At 41.7% G+C, this 20720-nt stretch overlaps 1 protein-coding gene across 3 annotated transcripts in view; it reads left to right on the forward strand.

Annotated features, from left to right (window-relative positions):
- Positions 1-696: 696 nt before the first annotated feature.
- The window catches only part of caprin2 (caprin family member 2), an 83936-nt gene continuing 63912 nt past the window's right edge, over positions 697-20720 (forward strand). The window contains exons 1-2 of one of the 3 annotated variants that reach the window (XM_049567064.1): positions 697-820; positions 1872-2015. The gene's annotated coding sequence lies outside the window, so the exon portion shown is untranslated. Of the gene's footprint in view, positions 821-1871; positions 2016-20471; positions 20602-20720 lie in introns of those variants that run through there. The other 2 variants (XM_049567065.1, XM_049567063.1) reach the window with 2 other exon arrangements.

The raw sequence follows: 20720 nt of genomic DNA on the forward strand, positions 1-20720 counted from the left end.
AGAAAGATCTAGCAGATTGGTGGTGATGCACTGTTCCACAGTGCAGCAACACAAAGGTTTGCAAAGGAACATATACAACAAGCCTGTTGTTTTTAGGAAACAAGTCCTGTGGACTGATGAATTTGAATCAGAAGTTTCCGGGTGCAAAGAGCAAAGGTATGTTTGGAGAAAAAAGGGTGCAGAATTTCATTGAAAGAACACCTGTCCAACTGTTAAACATAGAGCTGGATTGATCAGGCTTGTCTTGCAGAAAGTGACACAGGGAACAATTTACAGGTAGAAGGAAGAATAGATTCAATTGAATTCCAGCAAATTCTGGAAGCAAGACACCACTGGTTTACAGTGATACTTGCCCAAAGGGGGCACTACTAAGTACTGATGCAGGGTGCTCAAACTTTTGCTTTTTTGTTATTTTGAAATTGTAAAAGATGGAAATTAAAAAGTAATCTTGCTTAAGATATTGAAGAAATGCATCATCTTTAACTTTTTGCCTTTTGCAAATCAGGTCATATTCTACCTCTTTAACTCCATTCGCGCTCCCTCCCTCCTCTGTTAAATGGGATCTCCCAGGCGCACTACGTCATCAAACCATGAGATGTTTGGTATCACCGGATTCAGGGAGCTCTCGGCTTCCTGAATCCGGCATCGTTTTTCTTTTATTCCTTATTAATTTCGCACCAGAGCTGCCTAAATACACGAAGTCCAAAATCGCGATGAGTGGTGACAAGCCATGTCATGCCGTTTTTCGAGGGGAAAAGTTAAAGGATTACTCGCGATCTCATGCCGAGCCGTCAGTGGACACGTAGCTGGTTTATAAAAGGTAAGAGTCTCACTCTTCCCACTATTTTTAGCTGAGATATACCGCCTAGAAAGTAGGATCACAACTTTCACGTTTCATATGGCTTTATTTGGTGATATTTTATGGTTTTTCTGTCATAAACAACATCACACCTGATTTCAATAAGGTACGATGTTTGAAGCTGGCTGAGTGTTGTTTGATCACTGATAGTACTGTTTTGAAGCGGAGTGAGCGCTCTGTCATTTGGAGCTCCGCCTGGACCTTTTCATGGAAAAAACACTGTAGAATGGTCATACTTTGAGCAATTTTCTTCAAACTTGAAACAAATGTTCATTGATAGTATGCCTACAGCCCCACAGTGTCATTTACCTGTTCGGATGAAGCCACAGACAGTTATTCATCCTGAAAATCATTTTTAATTTTATTTTAGGCAAAATCTTCAACTTTTTACTGATTCAGAGGCCCATTACTCTGTCTCTGTATCACCTAGAGTGTTTCTGACACTTTCACAAGAAACTTCAGAGAGTTTGCTTTCTGGCAAGACCTCATGCATGCATGTAGTCTGAGCGGTTCAGAGGCTACAGTCATTTTAATTTGGGTATGTCATTTTAGATGTTTTCGCTACAAAATGGGGGTGGAGTGCAAGAGGTTTTAACTACTCACAGCAAACAAAATTTTGTCCAGGGTTGCCCAAACTTTTGCATGCCACTGTATGATGATCTTATAGAATATGATGCATTGTTGTATATTTAACTACCCAACAGTATATAGAGGAGTTAAAATGAGCACAACCCTAAACATCTATAGCAGTAAAATGCAACATACACAATAATGCAGCAGTAATATTAATAAAAAAAACCCCGATCAGGTAGAATACAGAAAACACAGGGAACAGTTCACTGCACAATGAATACTTTTACTTTAAATTACTGTAAGTACATTACGTTGACATATTTATATACTTTTATTTAAGTACATAGTATTAGTAGTAGTAAAGTATTTTCATGGTGTAGTGTTAGTACTTTTACTTCCGTAAAGGATCTGAATATTTCTTCTTTTTGTGTTCCTCCAGATGTCTGTACCTCCTAAACAGCTCTCGTCTGTTTGAAAGAGGATCACCTGGCAGGTGTGTTCGCTGCGCCGTGGTCGGAAACGGAGGAATCCTCCGACGGTCCCAACAGGGGAAGAACATTGACAGCCATGACTTTGTGTTCAGGTAAATCTGGGGACACCTTGACTCTTGTTTTTACACTTTATTACACTATGACGTATTTTGTAACAGTTCAGAACACATATTTTATTATATTTATCTTCTGATTCACCTTAAAAATGATCTTTGATGCAACTTCTCTGATGCTACGTGATCAGCTGAAATGACCCTCAATGATCAAATTCTGGTAAAAATGTAGCTCCTTTCTCCTCAGGGTGAACAGAGTTGTGATCAAATGTTATAATGAAGATGTGGGGATCAAGATTTCCTTTGTCTTTTGGAGATCAGTTGATTTCCTACTTATTTAACTACATGTATTTACAGTAAATTAAATTTTGACTAGGGGTGCCCAAACTTTTGCATGCCACTGTAGAGCTCCTGAGAAATACCAAAATGGATTGCACCATTTTATTATGGTTTCCAGGTTATACAACATGTTTCCTTGAAATGGTGTGAAACAGTTTGCACCGGGCTTTGAGATATGTTTTCTCTCATGTGGTGGGTATAGATAAAGTCGGCAATGACGGGAACGCCCACAAACGTCACATCTGGTTAGAGCCGAGGGGGAAAACAAACCGGTCTCAGTAGCCAAAATGCCGAAGAGTTGCTGTATGCCCTTTTGCACCGCAAATAAACAAAAAAATCACCAATTAAAGTTTTACATTTTACCAAATAATAAAACGGAACCACAAAGGAGGACAAAATGGCTTCAAGCTATCAGAAGAGAGCTTTTAGCTTTGCACAGAAACAGGCAATAGAAATGTCCTTCAGAGGGCTGTATTTTATTTTATGCTTGGAGTACATTTCAGAGCCAGCACTTTGTTTTTACATCTACCGTACTCAGTAACTTTAATCAGTACTTCTGCTTTTACCAGACTTTTGTACACAAGTATCTGTACTTCTACTTAGGTACTGAATGTGTACTTTTGTACATGTTGCGAGGAAATCTACACAAATTACAAATGTAGTACAAAGTTAACTAGCGTTTAAATAATTAATCTAATATTCCTGATACCCCTGACATAGTCTATGATTGTTTAGAAATGGTTAACATTACATTAAACTTACCTGAAATGAAGTGCTGACTGCAGACATGCACATGTTTTGCAAAAAGGCACACAGCAACTCTTCGGCATTGTGGCTAATGGCCGGTTTGTTTTCCCCCTCGGCTCTAACCGGATGTGGCGTTTGTGGGTGTTCCCGTCATTGCCGACTGTATCTATGTCAAAGGTGTACCCAATCAGCAGCAACGTGTATATAAACCAAATTCTGGTACATCTGTACCTACTGTATATACAATTTTTGTTTTTATTTCACTCTTGCTTTGGCAATGTTAAAGTGTATTTTCACGTCTTTTTTCATTTTCACGTTGGCCTCTGTTGTAAGAAGCGCCAAATGCAATCTGCAGTGCTGGAGTTACACTGATATGTAACATGAAACTGCTTTATTCAGTCTTTGTAGCAGTTTAAATCACCTAGACCATTTGGCTCACAGTAAAAACCTCCTTAATGTCTGGATCAAAAAAAGGTGAGCACACATTAACTTATAAGGGGTGAGCACACAATAGCATGTTGTGGGCGAGACCTGAGATAGAAGAAGAAGATGATATACTTCATTAATCCCCAGGGGAAAGTCAGTTTTTTTCACTCACCCAAAACACACACACACACATGCACAAATAGGACCTATACAAGTGGAGAGAGAGGGGCTGCAAGGGACACCTGGCACCCCAAGCAATTGGGGGTTCGGCAGTGCCAAGGAGGCGAACTGGCACCTGTCCAGCGACTAGTCCACACTTCATATTTGGTCTGGACAGAGGCTCGAACTCTCTGGCTCCCAACAAGTCTCTAAGGCAAGGGTAGGTAACCTGTGGCTCTATAGCCCTTCTCCAGTGGTTCCCTGTGGCTTACCAAAAAAATATATACGGAAATAAATAATGGTTATTTTTTTTTCAATATTTTAATCTTCATTTATCAATGATGTGGACCAAAGAAATTTTTACATTCTCCAAATGTAAAAATGTGAAGCCTATATACCGAATAAGAAAAAATGTTTTGACATTTCAAGAACTAAAATGTGCATCATACATCCACTGCCTGGCACCTTTTCCTCGCTTTGCTGAACCTTGATAGCAGCAGCTAGTCTTGAGTCTTCCTAGCTGGTTAGCTATGGATGCCAAATCCCAAAAATTAAAAGTAAGAAAGAATTTAGTAGTGTTTGGACTAATTTGTTTGTTTCACTGCCAGCTCTGCAAGTACCAAATAACCATAAATAGTGCCCTGCACAATAGCCACTTTGTGGTAAAACATATTAATGAGTGCTTTTTTAGACTATTAGCAGTGCTTAATTTGTAAAATTAGAAGTAGGGGAACACTTTTGGCCTCTGAGAGAGCAGTGTTCCCCCACTCCCAAAAGTGGGGAAACACTTTCTTTAAGTGGCACCCGAGCCACTTCACTGCGCAACTCTGAATGATGGTTGTGACATCTAGTGTTGTCACGGTACCAAAATTGGGACCCACGGTACGATACCAGTGAAAGTATCACGGTTCTGAGTAGTATCACGATACCACAGCAAAAATTAGGCAGATGTGCCTGTTGTCATTTATGAAAAGATAAATCACTTTTCTATAATACATCAATGATATTTCAATGGAATAAATCACTTATTGACTTATTCATACTTCAAAAACAGTACCAATAAGTGATTAACATGGGGGGATTGAAATAAAATAAATAAATAAAATAAAAATCAACCAGCCACCCTCCTCCCCTGACAAGTAAAGAACAGTCCCTTCATAAGTAAAGAACAGTCCCTAAAGTGCGGTGAGGTTTGTGGACTGTTACCTGCCACAAAGTGAGAAATGTGAACGGCTCATTTCTCCTCTGACACGCCACATACCTGTGTGCCGCCACGGCTTGGTTGTCCAGGTACTACTGGGCAGTCATGACGCCAACGAAAGAGGAAATTAGGCTACTGGACCTGGAGTCGGACTTCTCTGTCGCCGGTAAGCTGTTATCTTGTGCCGCAGAGCCGCCGTGGCTATTTGACCGTCGTATTCCTGTCTGTGACCCCCGTTCAACCCACATTCAATTCGCCTTTCGTTTCTGCTGCTGGTTGAAATCTGTACTCACACATCTTGCTGAATGATTTATTTTGCTGGCTAAAACATTTTTTAGTCGCAAATGCGAGTAAAATGCTTGCACGTAGAGCTCTGTGGAAAACAAATCGCTGCCAACAAGTAAAAAGAAATAAATAATAACTTTCACTGCTCAAAGATACTCACATGTCTGGAAAACAAACCAGTACAGTAGCATATTGAGTGCTAGGTGGCCAGCGTGTGCTGTTATTGACCAGCGCGCGCCGTTATTGGACGGCGCATGGACACTCACCCTCTTGCAATTGGACTTTGAACTTATCCCACAGTAGTGGTACATGAGGCACCGTAGTACTACGGTACTCCACCCTGCAACACTAGTGACATCATGTAGTTTTCAGATGTGAAAAGTTCTAGACCCATGCAAATTAGTTCCAGAACGTACCAGGGCCTTTTCTGAAAAGATCCTGGTATGTGTTCCAGTACGTTCCGGCTCAAATTAAGCACTGACTATTAGTATAGGCTAATGTAGACTGAATAGGCTACGTTACTTTTAAGTTTACTTTTAAGGCTCATGTATGCTTTCCAGCTCCACATGGATTTATTTTTATTATTTTTGGTCAAAAAATGCATTTTTAATAGTAAAGGTTGCTGACTCCTGCTCTATGGACTGAGCTACTGCCACCCCATGCAGTGATTGCACTGATGCACTGATATGTCCAGGGAAACTGCTGTATTCAATGTTTTCAGCAAACACTTAAGAAATTCTGGCAGACAGAAGTTTTTAGCTGGTTGCAATCTACAATTTATTGCTAGATGCCACCAAATCCCCCTAAATCTTACACGTGTCACCTTTTCACCGTTTAATGTTGTTTGGCAAACCAGCTTTTGGGTGCATTACCGCCACCTACTGGACTGGAGTGTTAGACAGTAGAAAAGAAAAGAAAAAACAAACAAACACAAAAGATTTTCTCTTTTATTTCTGTTACTCTTAAGTAATTAAATAGCTTGAGGTAGTCCTGTTATTAACACCTTTCTTTCTTCATTATCTGTTGCAATCTATTAGTACATGTGTAACAGTTGAATATATGAAATGTGCCTTTAACATGGTGTATACTGTGTCACCTAACAGCAACGTCATCAAGCAGCACCTGTTATGATTTGAGTCTGTTGAGAATGCACCCAACACTGGCCGGACCTATACCTATGTGCTCCTGCTTTTTCTTTTGTCTCTCAACACAACAGTGATGACTGTTAAGTACGTGTGGCGACTATTCTGTTCGTGTATGAAAATGTAGTAGCCGTACAACTGGGCTTGGTAAGGTTGGAGTGTTTTTAAGTTGATGTAAAAATAAATGCATAAAAGCATTTGTGAAATCCCACACTTGTGTGGAAGTGAGTTTCTGCCTGTCGTCTCACTCCAAAGAGCTACACGGACCCAAAACCATTACACATGTTTGACTGTTTACAGTTTGTTACAGTGTTACATTGACTACTACACATAGTCCAGTAGGATGCTTCCCAATTCTATGGAGAGTTTCATTTAATCCTGTATGTCCTGTCCTCAGATGCATAATGACCATCTCTTTCCTTTAGCTCCCACTCATGATCTACCAACACCTACATGTTTTTGAATACTGTAAAGATGTCTTCCTGTGTCACTTAAGTCCCAGTATTCCAACCAGGTTTTCTACAGACAGTCCTTGACAGTCCTGCTCTACTTAATAATACTTGCATTTCAATTAACTGTGGCTTTAGTGATTGCCAGTATGCATACTTTCTCATTTCCTTCCATCCCTACATGGGCAGGAACCCAAAGAAGGGAGATATCCAATCCCTTGCAATGTAGTTTGAACAGCACATGATAAACCTCATACATAATACCCTGTCTGCATGATGACTTTCCAGACTTAATGTTCGAAATCACTGAAGATACAATGTGAGCTGAAAGATATCTGAACAGAATAATTTACACACAAATAGAGCATTGAGAAAACAAATAAACCACATCAAACAGAAAAGGACAACAAAAGCCAAAGAAATATAACATACATTAAAATTAAAATAAAGACACGAGTGGATGTTACAGAGGGTTCACAGGGGAATTTTGAAGATATTGCACACATTTATCATTTTGACAGCTTTGTTTTGTGTGGAAGAAATTGTTGACAAGTATTGGTCCATCTCATTCATAAATACAAAACAATAAGGTTTTTTGTTTGTTTGTAAATTAACACTTGTGAATGGGAAATTTAGGGAGAAGTAAAATTAGATCAATAAGGAAAAAAATCATTAATATCTTTGTTACAGTAACCATAGCAGCCAAATACAACATTTCTATAGTAAATAGTAAAATCTGAGATAATGTTGTCAGCTATAGACCCTTTTAAAGGGAAATTTCGGTTTATTTCAACCCGTCTCCTATCGTCCTAAATTTGGTTCAAGTGACTAGTGACATACAGATAATAGTTAGCATGTTAGCCGTTAGCCTAGATACAGCCGTAGCGTCAGACCTGTTAAAACGTAAGTGAACAGGCATCCCTTCAAGTGCAAAGTTAGTCCACTAAACAAGCTTTTTTTCCACAAAGTCCGCCTCATATCGTTAGGATAAATGTCAGAGAACATATAGAAAACGACATGTAAACGTTTTGTCTTACCTTACCGGTGTGCTGCCATGTTTGTTTATCCCTCTAGCTCTGCTTTCCAAAAGCGTGGCCGAAATATATCTCACCAGCTCTAGATAAAGCTCTGCGCAGCCTTGTGGCAGCCATTCCTCCCCTCTCGTCCTCTAACGTTACCTGTTGCGCCCCTCTCTCTCTCCTCCTCCTCCGTTCAGGCGACTGTCCGGTTCTGCCTTTCCGCTGTTGCTTCTTGTTCAGGCACGCTATGAGATCGCTGCTTGTTCTCGCAATATTTCGGCCGCACTTTGGAAAGCAGAGCTAAATTGTAAACAAACATGGCAGCACACCGGTAAGGTAAGACAAACATGTTTACATGTCGTTTTCTATATATTCTCTGACATTTATCCTAACGATATGAGGCGGTCTTTGTGGAAAAAAAGCTTGTTTAGTGGACTAACTTTGCACTTGAAGGGATGCCCGTTCACTTACGTTTTAACAGGTCTGACACTACTATGCGCCCCGGCTGTATCTAGGCTAACGGCTAACATGCTAACTATTATCTGTATGTCACTAGAACTAAATTTAGGACGATAGGAGATGGGTTGAAATAAACCGAAATTTCCTTTCTAGGCCAACATCACAATGACATCATTTAATTAGCTGAAGGCAAACTACAACTCGCCATCACAGGGCTATAGGCTACATACTGTAGGAGCCTTAAAATATTGTCTTGTTGTGTTTTGGGGAGCCAGAGTAGAAGGAGTCTAGCCTGGAAATCCAGACCCAAATCTAGAAAGATTTAGGGTCTGGCTATGAGTAATGAAAATGGCCCAAGCATGCATTTGAAAATATCACTGCACGCAACACTACGACCAATCAGAACAATACTTAGCGCTTAGCTACCAGCAGAGCTAACTGGTAGATTAGACTCTTGCCGTATCCGGTCGGCAAAACAGCAAAAACGTCCTTTTTGCAAAGGAAATATTCGAGCGCCGTCTTCTGCTCCTCTTTTAGAGAAAAAGCCAAGTCTAACTCGTTCATTGTAGCGGCCAAAGCCGTTTCAAACAACTGGGCCTCTAGTTTCCCGGCACGGCGCAGGGTGGCGAACCCCGCGCAGAGCTAGTTTCGAGCAGCTCAACCCGAGGCGTACTCAGTTTGGTAGTTTGGCAGAATGAGGTGCACTGAGATGGGTGTGGCGGCGCAGCAGGGGGAGGTGTCGACAGATCCAGCTTGGCACAATGACAGTTTCGTGCCAAAAGGCTTCGCCAAAGGTGCGCTAAAAGCTCACCAGCTGAAACCAGGTCTACTGTCAATGCAGGCGGAGCACAGCTGGTGTAAGTAGAAGTTTGGCTGACCAGCGGACAGTGCGCACACGTCACCAAAACCTCACAGGCAGGTTTCCAGAATGTCAGGCACATTAAAAATGCAATAAATACCCCCCAAAAAACAGCAACAATCAGCACATAAATGTATCTCTATATCGACTGTCCCATCACATCTGATGTCAGATCAAAGGGGATTGGCACCGTTTGGCACGCATAATGGAAACCCAACCTGATTTAATTAACACAGCTGCAAAATAATGAGTTCACATCCCTCTCAGACAACCACAAACAGCCACAGCATCAGACAGGGAGTTTATATTCAGCATCTGTCATCTTAGAAAAGTCAAAAGAAAAGAAACAGAGTGAGACTGTGAGAGAGAAAGAGAGCGCGCGCGCACGAGAGAAATGCAACATTGATTTACAATTGTGGTGACCTCCTCCCATGGCTACCTTTGCATCATCTGCTCGGCAATTGGCTGTGCAAAACCCACTCCACGCCTTCTCTCCTCCCTCTTTCTGACTTGCGCAGGTAGGAGGGACGGAGGTGGGAAAGAGTAGCAGCTGCGCCAGCGCACACGGTATGCCAAACTTGCAAAATCCACCTGGCCACACCCAGTTGGCGAAGCGCAGGTGCGCTCCACCTCCGCCTCGCCCGGTCTGCGAAACTAGAGGCACTGGTGTTCATCCGTAGCCATCTTGCAGTGTTTACTGACTGATTCCGGACTTCGTCGTCGCAGCGCTGTCGTCATCTGTTTAGCTTGCCTCTGGCCCACCTATATCAGATACACTGTTGTGATTGGTGCAGCTCGGCTCCAACAGCATGGGTAATGAGCATCATTACTGATTGCCAGAGTGACTTGCTGAGCAAATTCAAATTGTGCTCTCGCGAGAACTCTGGATTTCCAGGGTAGAAGGAGTCATGGCTCAAAACTTAAATTTTATCGCATGCCAGCCGCCACTGGCCGTCAACAAAAACGAAGACAACTATGGTTAAATGCGATAAGACGAAAGGACTGGATGGAGGCGATCATCAAAAATGTTCGCATGTGTAGCGCACACTTCATGTTAGGTTAGGTTCTTTACTGTTTGAAGAATAATAAAGCTATGTGTATTTAGGATTATCATGTCCACCTAATCAGAGATGGGGGAGGTATTGAGAGGAATATTGGATTTCTCCGTAATGCTACTGTTTTAGTGCATTAGCTAACATTAGCCTCGATAGCAAAACAAACTGGAGGAAACTGTTCAAGTGTCATCATCCTTTGTAAAATTGGCATAGTAATCAACCACAAAACCAGCCATCCCACCTTCAGTAATCCTGTCAAATCATCCAGAGAAGTGCCCTTACATGGTGCATTCATAAATTCAGTCTGACACACTACCCTAAAATGAGAGCCCTTGTCACAGAGGGCACTTTTCTTCTGCCATACATGCCATCTCCCCAGCCCATTCAGTCATTTTCCACTCACCCCACCTCATCACCACACCTACCTGCCAGCCAATTGCCTGTCTACACATTTTCCACTCCCTCCTGTCCACCATGCCCACCTTATCAGGCCAACGCCTCTCACCTGTGGATCATTGCCCCCTGTCATTATAAAGACGGCTGCTTCTCAGACACTCCTTGCCAGATTGTTCTTCACCCCCATGCAAGATTTTCCAGAATTTGTTTCACCTGTTACAGCCCTGTTGTTCTTAGAAATGGAGCATTCTATTTCTACATTAATTAATGAACAGTTAAGAACAGTAATCACACATTCACTCCGCTCAGCACTCTGCTGCTCCATCTCCCCAGACAGAGTGCCCCAAGTGTGTCCTGCCACTCTGAGAATGCAGTGCTCTGGATAACTGAATGGTACATAGCGTCAGCGCGCCGAAATTCCGACCAGTCCAGTTTGTGCCAGATTGCGGTATTTGGAATGAGTATTAAGCACCACCTGCATCATCTTCCACTGTTGTCTAAAACAAGCCAACAGAACTTGCTAGTAAGTGTTAGCTAATGTCTGTGGAGAATTGTTTTGCCTCCAGCTAAGCCCCACCCACAAAAAACGTTGTACTGTTTACTAACAGTAAAAAGGTCTATAAATTTAGCAATAGGCTATCTTTCCAAAATGCGTATGTAAAAGTATAGGACCAAAGTAAATGGGAGCATGTTTTATTATACATTTTATCCATGTTATAACGTTGTAAATGTGCATAATCTTTGTTTGTTAGTTGAATGTTTTTTATTCTTGTAAGGCAAAGATAAGTATTTACGAAGTAAGACTTTTAATCCCTCATTTAACATGGAGCTATACTGCCATCTTGTGATGGTAGTTAAAGTGGGTTCCCATAAGGAGCCCTATATTATATTTAGAGTTAAAATATAGTTGGGTTTATTAATTAACTTGTTTTCATGAATGTGCTTCTTCATTTTGACTTTTTCATTATATATTGCAACTATAGGCTAGTCTGGAGTGTTTGTATTTGAAGCAGTTTATACATGTACTTTGCTGATACACGCGGTATAATAGCTATTAATTTTAATTGGATATTAAGAACTGATTTTGACCATAATGGGAAGAGTATGTGTCTATCGCGCAAAACATGTTAAAGAATATGATCTCGTATAATAGAAGCATTAAGTTTCCTTTAAAATAAATAAGCTTATTTACCACTAAAAGACCGCCTTAACAAACCCGCCCCCCTTTGGCCGGATAAAAACAAGTGGGTTCGACGCATCTAACTCTTCCTTTTTGCCGCTCTTCCTTTTTGTTTTCTTCTTTTCTCATCTTCTCTACACTCTTGCTCTTCTTTTTTTCCCCCCCATCTCTTAATCTCTACTTCATTTTCCGTACTCTTCGTCTCTTTTGTTTGTTTTTTTTTTCACCTTTATTATTTTTGTCCACTTGCTTTTGCCGTATCTTAGGTTTTAGTCAGTTACGGTTCCTGCGTAACTCTTACTTGCTCACAATCAAAGTTATTTTAAACTTTTAAGTATTACTTATCCTGTTTTTCTTTTACCTCTAGTGCCTTCAGTAACATTATACTTGAAGTGACGAAGCCAGCAGATTAACCTTTTTATGTGTGTTAATAGTAACTTTGATAAGATCGAACGGCCAACGAGATTGGTTTCAACTTTATTATAAGCAAGTAATCATAACAAAGTTGACAAACACCTGTTCGACCTGCCTCTTCACACCAGATTCATCGGAGACAGCAGCTGCCAACCACTTGTCACAGTGGTTCTGTTGCCAAACCCAGAGACTTTCTGCAGCTTAAGAGAACCAACGTTTGAGGGCCACCGGAAGGACACCGCCACCAGGCTCCACCGCCCCCCACTGCTGCGTTCCAGTTTGTATCACCCTGCTGGAAGGCCATGAAGTGAAGCCGGGAGTTGCAAAGTGATAGTCCGGGGGTCCCCGGAAAGAAATGTCTGCCTGAATCAATGCTGCTAAGAAAGTAGGAAAAGGATTTCTCTAACTCCAGGCCACCGCTGTGTGGTAAAAGAGTTGATGTCGAATAGGAGGCTTACTTATTCTGGTCGTAAGTTAGATGTCCTTAGGTGAATGGTTTTGCACATCCCTGTGTGGCAACGTGGGGTGGTGCTTTTATATTATAAAGGGGCTGTAATAGAATGACACCAATTGGAAGCCAGACAACGCCACCTAGGGACTTTCACCCAAGGAGTTTTACCCAGTTCTAAGCAATAAGGCAAACACAGGTTCAAGCACCACAAGACAGACGTGGCTCAAAAGCAAATCAAGATTTATTTATTAAGAATTATATAAGCAAAAATAATACTATTAAACTGGAAGTGTCTGTAGAGGGAAAAGAATTAGTAATGGGCAATGAAGGCAAGTCAAAGTTACGGAAGGATGTATGAAAATTTATTACAATTTATTCTCTTAATAACTCTTTGTTTAATTAATGAAAACACTTCCAGAGTAGATGATTAAAACTATCAAAATGGGGAGGGGGAGGTGAGTGGAAGCTAGCAAGGGGGAGGCAAACTACCAAAGGAAGTGTCCGAGGAGTGCACTAACCCACCACTCGTGAACTCACGGCAAACAGGTGCAGACTATCGTGTCCCAGTGCCCTTATCACTACAACAGAAAGGTGCTGGGAACCACCCAGGGTGCCTAGCCTCCACCGCTAGCCAACAACCACTGCACTGTAAGGAAAAAAAGAGAAGAAAATGTTACCCAAGAAACAGCTAAAACTGTATTAAACCAGTTGGTTCAGGCTAAAAGGGCAAATTTTAATAACAATTTCAATAGAATGTCATAATTCAAAAGTAATGGCTAACTCTAAGTAAACTAAAGATAAGCAACCTGGAACAAAACAGAACCTAACAAAACCAAAGCTAACAAAACAGACAAAGCACAAAACAAAACAAAAACAAAACAGCAGATGATTGTGTCTGAGCAGGTACTACAATTACCCTGATGTCCTCCAATCAGTTTGGAACAATTCACCACTACAAAAGAAGCAAATACAATGTTAACACATTTTGTGGTTTGTGGAAGTTAAACATTGTTTAAAAAGTTTACAAACCTCAAATCAATTTCAATGGACACCAAGACGACCAGGCCATCCGTGCAAAACAGGCAGTAAACTATTTAACACAAACACAGTGTAGCTTTTGTTAAAATAAAGGTCACTACTCAAAGTAAAACAGGCTAAAACAACCTCCGGGCCACATTACCCACCTCAGAGACATGACCATTTGGCAGCCACCAGGCACAGACAAGGAGAAAGGCAGCCTTCATGCCACAGGTGTCTCAAATAGGCTCTGCCAATTTAGGGGGGTTAGGAAAGGGGAGGAGTTGACCTACTTTTTGGAGAGGCTGCAGTCTGCAGCCTCTGACTCAGATTCTCTCTGCTACACCTGCGTTCCCAATTCATCTATAGCCACATACTCTCTCACTATCGCCAAACTAAATAACTCACACGAGTGTTAACTCTCATTTCAATCCATATATACTGTTGATTTTGTGTTATTTCATATCATTATCATTTGCTATTCATTTACTCAGTTGTTACACATTTAGCTTAAAGCTGCTACAAGGAACTTTTAACTGGATATGCAAAAGTCTCTTGTTTCTGCTGATGTCTGTGTGTGACCTACAACAGCAAATGAGACCATCAGTGTTAAGATAAGCTATTTCTATATAGTGTATATCCATACCTTTAGGAAACTGTGTCTGGGTCCGCCCCAGGTCGCTTCCAGGACGAAGCTATTTACGGCACTCAAACGGCACACTTCATCTTACCTAGCTGCTTACATTTAGTGACTCTTATAAATAGTTGTTATTCCTCCTCCTCGACCTGATGTCCATGGGGAGTTAAAATAGCAGCAATCATTGGGTAAAAGTTCTGTGAAAGCACTGGACTCACCAACAGTCAGCCACGTCTCAGTCACACAGAGAAAATCCAATCCTCGGGAAGTCAGGAAATCCTTCAGGATAAATGTTTTGTTTGCTAGCGATCTAGCATTTACCAGCCCAATTCTGGCAGGAACTGGCGGGTCCACGGCGTTAGCTGTCCAGGGAGCCACACACAGAGGCCGCAGGTTGCGCAGATTCACCCCGCGGGGACGAGGAGAGCAGGGGCCGTGGGGCTGGAACACCTCATCCGGGCTGACGACAGGTACCAGCCAGGCGTCGACAGGGTCCAGCAAGTGCCGAGAAATAAAGAGGCGAGGCACCGCCGTTTACCCTGCTGGTGGTAGCACTTACGCCGGAGAGGTGGAGCTGGGGCGTGGCAGAGGTGAGCTGGGATCCCCAATAGGAGCGGGGGCAAAGTTTTCCCGTCTTGTTGTTTCATTCATCCCCAAAACAAACACATGCACGAGCCAGGTAAGCGTCTTTACGACAATACGCGTTAGAGATCATGGGAAGTGTAGGCTTCATTCCAGCAAAACACTACCGCTTTTGTCCACAGGGTCGCCAAAATCAACTCAAAATGAAAGTTCCTTGTAGGGGTTTTAAATAAATCTTCATTTATCGCCAAGTCGTTGTCTGTGTATTCCTTTTGAGCAGGAAATAAGATCCCTGTATTATTATAATACATATAATAATAGGCTAGATTACTGTAACTCTCTATTATCAGGTAGCTCTAATAAGTCTTTAAAAACTCTCCAGCTTATTCATAATGCAGTGGCACGTGTACTAACAGGAACTAAGAGACGAGATCATATTTCTCCTGTTTTAGCTTCTCTGCACTGGCTCCCTGTAAAATCCAGAATTGAATTTAAAATTCTACTGTTAACTTATAAAGCTCTAAATGGTCAGGTTCCGTCATATCTTAGAGAGCTCATAGTGCCATATTATCCCACCAGAACACTGCGCTCTGAGAATGCAGGGTTACACGTGGTCCCTAAAGTTACCAAAAGTAGATCAGGAGCCAGAGCCTTCAGCTATCAGGCTCCTCTCCTGTGGAATCATCTTCCTGTTGCGGTCCAGGAGGCAGACACCGTCTCCACATTTAAGACTAGACTTAAGACTTTCCTCTTTGATAAAGCTCCACTGTCTCACAGGTTAACTTCTATCGCAGCGGTGCCTGGATAGTGTGTCGTGTGTGGTTGTGCTCCTGCCTGATGCCTCCTGCTGCTGCTGCCATCATTAGTCATACTTCTACTTCTACTTGTACACTATTCAAACCGCTTCATCCTCTTGAGGGTCGCGGGGGGGCTGGAGCCTATCCCAGCTGACATCGGGCGAGAGGCAGGGTACACCCTGGACAGGTCGCCAGACTATCGCAGGGCTGACACATAGAGACAAACAACCATTCACGCTCACATTCACACCTACGGACAATTTAGAGTCACCAATTAACCTAGTCCCCAATCTGCATGTCTTTGGACTGTGGGAGAGAACCCATGCTGACACGGGGAGAACATGCAAACTCCGCACAGAAGGGCTCCCACGCCCGGGATCGAACCGGCAACCCTCTTGCTGTGAGGCGAGAGTGCTAACCACCACACCCTACTTGTACACTATCATATATTAATATGTACTTTCAACATATTGTACCACAATAGCCATAACTCTAATTATAATTTTATTACTTTCATTAATGTTGTTGTAAGCTACTGTCATTACCGTCTGTCCTGCATCTCTCTCTGTCTCTGTCTCTCTTTCTGTCTTTAATATGTTGATCTGTTCTGTACAACATCTATTGCACGTCTGTCCGTCCTGGAAGAGGGATCCCACATCAGTTGCTCTTCCTGAGGCTTCTACCATTTTTTTTCCCTGTGAAAGGGGTTTTTGGGGGAGTTTTTCCTTATCCGCTGTGAGGGTCCAAAGGACAGAGGGATGTTGTACGCTGTAAAGCCCTGTGAGGCAAATTGAGATTTGTGATATTGGGCTTATAAATAAAATGGATTGATTGATTGATTGATTGATTGATTGATTGATTGATTGATTAGTCGCTTCCCTCATTAGGAGGGTGGTGCCCCAAACTTTATTACAAGTGCAATCATTCTCAAAGAAGTATTTCTCCTACACTTTACAAACTGAGATTTTGCACTCGAAACATAGTAAAAAGTACAGCTGGAACCATTGAGGCAGTTAATGAATTGACAGAAAATCAATTTGCCACTATAATGATAATCATCCAAGACATTTTCAGTGCAGAAACATTTCAAGATACCAGCTTCATAATTTTTTTTTTATTCATTATTTTTTTCTTTGGCTTTTTATTATTTAAAATTCTTTATGTGAGGTTTAAAGTGTTGTTTGGATGAAACAAACATGAAGATCACTTTGGGCTCTGGGTAAGTGTGACAGAACTTTCTCACTACTTTCACAATTTTTACAAACCAATAAAAACCTAACTAATCTATGGTGAAAATCAGCAGATCCATGTTTAAAATAATCATTAGTTAATAGTTCAACGTCAGCTCAACCAACCAGCCTCAACCAACTCCAGAAGCAAAATCTTGCTTTTACATTAATGCATGAATTAGAATCATCTAATGAGATCTTATATACAGTGCCCTCCAAAAGTATTGGAACAGTGAGGCCAATTCCTTTATTTTTGTTGTAGACTGAAAATATTTGGGTTTGACATCAAAAGATGAATATGGGACAAGAGATCAACATTTCAGCTTTTATTTCCAGGTATTTACATCTGGATCTGATACACAACTTAGAAGATAGCACCTTTTGTTTAAACCCACCCATTTTTCATGAGAGCAAAAGTATTGGAACATGTCACTGACAGTTGTGTTTTGTTGCCCAGGTGTCTCCCAATTACATTGATTATTCAAACAATAAATAGCACTGAATGTCTGAGCTCAGTTTCAGATTGGGTACGATAGATTTTGCCTGTGGGCGGCACGGTGGTGTGGTGGTTAGCACTCTCGCCTCACAGCAAGAGGGTTGCCGGTTCGATCCCGGGCGTGGGAGCCCTTCTGTGTGGAGTTTGCATGTTCTCCCCGTGTCAGCGTGGGTTCTCTCCGGGCACTCCGGCTTCCTCCCACAGTCCAAAGACATGCAGATTGGGGACTAGGTTAATTGATGACTCTAAAATTGTCCGTAGGTGTGAATGTGAGCGTGAGTGGTTGTTTGTCTCTATGTGTCAGCCCTGCGATAGTCTGGCGACCTGTCCAGGGTGTACCCTGCCTCTCGCCCGATGTAGCTGGAATAGGCTCCAGCCCCCCCGCGACCCTCAAGAGGATGAAGCGGTTAGAAGAAGAAGATTTTGCCTGTGCAGACTGCATTTAGAGGTGGAACCAACATGAAAACCAGAGAGCTGTCTATGGGTGAAAAAGAAGCAATTGTGAATCTGAGAAAAGATGGACAATCAATCAGAGCCATTGCACAAACATTGGCCATAGCCAGTACAACCATTTGGAATGTCCTGAAGAAGAAAGAAACCACTGGTGTATTAAGCAACAGACGTCGAACAGGTAGACCAAGGAAAACATCAGCAGTTGATGACAGAAACATTGTGAGAGCTGTAAAGAAAGACCCTAAAACAACTGTTAGTGACATCAGCAACAACCTCCAGAGGGCAGGAGTAAAGGTATCACAATCTACTGTTCGCAGAAGACTTCATGAACAAAAGTACAGAGGCTACACCAGAAGATGCAAACCACTCATTAGCAAGAAGAATAGGAAGGCCAGGCTGGAATTTGCCAAAAGGTACAGAGATGAGCCTCAAAAATTCTGGGAAAAAGTTTTATGGACTGATGAGACAAAGATTAAGTTTTTCCAAAGTGACGGAAAGGCGAAAGTTTGGAGAAAGAAAGGATCTGCTCATGATCCCAAACATACAAGCTCATCTGTGAAACACGGTGGAGGTAATGTCATGGCTTGGGCTTGCATGGCTTCTTCTAGGACGGGCTCTTTCATCTTCATTGATGATGTAACACATGATGGCAGCAGCAAAATGAACACAGAAGTCTACAGAAACATTTTGTCTGCTAATTTAAAGAAAGATGCAACCAAACTGATTGGGAGATCCTTCATCATGCAGCAAGATAACGACCCAAAACACACTGCCAAAACAACAAAGGAGTTCATCAGGGGCAAGAAGGATTTAGACTGGCCAAGTCAGTCTCCAGACTTAAACCCAATAGAGCATGCATTTTACCTGCTGAAGAGGAGACTGAAGGGAGTAACCCCCCAAAACAAACAACAACTGAAATAGGCTGCGGCGAAAGCCTGGAAAAGCATCACAAAAGAAGAATGCAAAAGTTTAGTGATGTCAGTGCGTCACAGGCTTGATGCAGTTATTGAAAGCAAAGGATTTGCAACTAAATATTAAGTCTCATTCACTTTAATCTATTTTAAGTTTATATGTTCCAATACTTTTGCTCACCTAAAAATTTTGTGTTCCATTACAAATAATACTATCTTCTAAGTTGTGTATCAGATCCAGATGTAAATACCTGGAAATAAAAGCTGAAATGTTGATCTCTTGTCTCATATTCATCTTTTGATGTCAAACCCAAATGTTTTCAGTCTACAACAAAAGTAAACGAATTGGACTCACTGTTCCAATACTTTTGGAGGGCACTGTAGTAGTAGACAGCAGTCACAGTGACATTTTTAAAGTACTTTTACTTGTAATACTTTCAGTACATTTTCCTGATTATGCTTACATACTTTTACTTAAATAACATTTGAAATGCAGGAATTTCACTTGTTACAGTACCTTTTACAGGGTGGTATTAGTTACTTTCGGACAGCAGGCAGGAACAGTCGTTACGCACTGTGGCAGTATCAAAACCTCCCACAAAAAAGAGGAGAGCCTGAGCATAAAGCTAGCAGCGTACATATGTGCTCTCACAGGGGTGACAGTGTGTGCGTAATGTGCCCTGAGCTGACATCATGTTGCTGGTTGCAAAGCACTTTCAATACTGAATGAGTTGTTGAAAACTTAAATCACATGTATCACGCAGATAGAACTGAATAAAAGCACACGGGGAAGCTTGTGATGCATACTGCCAATCCTCCGAGGAGAGCTGTGGGCAGGAGGACAGAGCTCTGACAGTGTAGGTACAACTATCAACCGGCGGGTCCTCCCCAGCTGTGACATATATGTCATCATATTTCAAAAATGAAACCTAACTTCTCAATATCTAGAAGAATATAAATATTTAATTTAAAAAAGCCAAGTCCTTTCAAGTCATCTGTCTCAAGTCAAAGTCAAGTCTCAAGTCATAAATATCAAGTCAAAGTCAAGTCAAGTCTTTCATTAGTGTTAGTCAAGAAAGTCTCAAGTCCTCAAATTTGCGACTCAAGTTGGACTCCCCCACCTCGGGAAATCATCATATGTTAACAAGTTCCCATTTGTATCCATCAGATCTAAGACATTTAAGATCTTTACAGCCTTATCCATCCATTCTTTTTAAAACAGTGATTTGTTTTTGAAAAGAAGGTTTCTTAAATTGACTAAAATTGTATTTGTACAGTCTTTGCCAACATGAGAGGACTTATTGGTGATAACTGGATTGTTTAACTAGTGTCTTTTTTATGTTATAATGACATTTGCAGCCCCAATGTTGAATGTGCCTGAATGTCTTCCTGGTTGGGAGGAGGGTCTAACTGAGCACTTGCAGCATGAGTATAATCATAGTGAGGAATAAGAACTGTTGCAACCCTCAGTCTCCCCTACATATGGGAGCAGATGTTTGGGGAGAAAAGGCACAGCATACAGGCTATTAAATGTTTTATTTCTCTCAACTTGTCATGTCAAATGTAGGTGAAAACAAAAAGTGCACACCTTTGTGTAGTGATACAATCAAATTATTTTGAAAATCACAAAAAAAGTTCACCAGTCCCCACCACCTAATTATTACATCCCCGTGTGAATATTTTAATGATGTACTGAGGATTTTTTTTTAGTCCGAATCAAGTGCGCGTGCACCGTGACAGGTGCTAGAACCGGATGTGGTCGTTCCTGTGGCCGACGGGGTATATAAAAGTATGAGCTGACATCGGCGTGGCCTCTGCCAGTTAAACATCACGGCTGGAAAAGGGGTCGATCAGTCTCAGGACTTTCAGATGTTCAGCGGCTTTCCCCAGAACATTTAAGGCACACGAAGCAAAGATAAGAGGTGGGTCAGCTGTTTGTCGGCGTGGCTTTTGTTTTTGTGAAAATGCTGACGTGTTTAAACTCGAAAACATTCAAATATGGAGCGGTAGTTTTGATTCTGCTACCTTGAGCGATTATCTT

This window comes from Epinephelus fuscoguttatus, linkage group LG22, assembly GCF_011397635.1.
Source record: "Epinephelus fuscoguttatus linkage group LG22, E.fuscoguttatus.final_Chr_v1".
NCBI classification, from domain to species: domain Eukaryota; kingdom Metazoa; phylum Chordata; class Actinopteri; order Perciformes; family Serranidae; genus Epinephelus; species Epinephelus fuscoguttatus.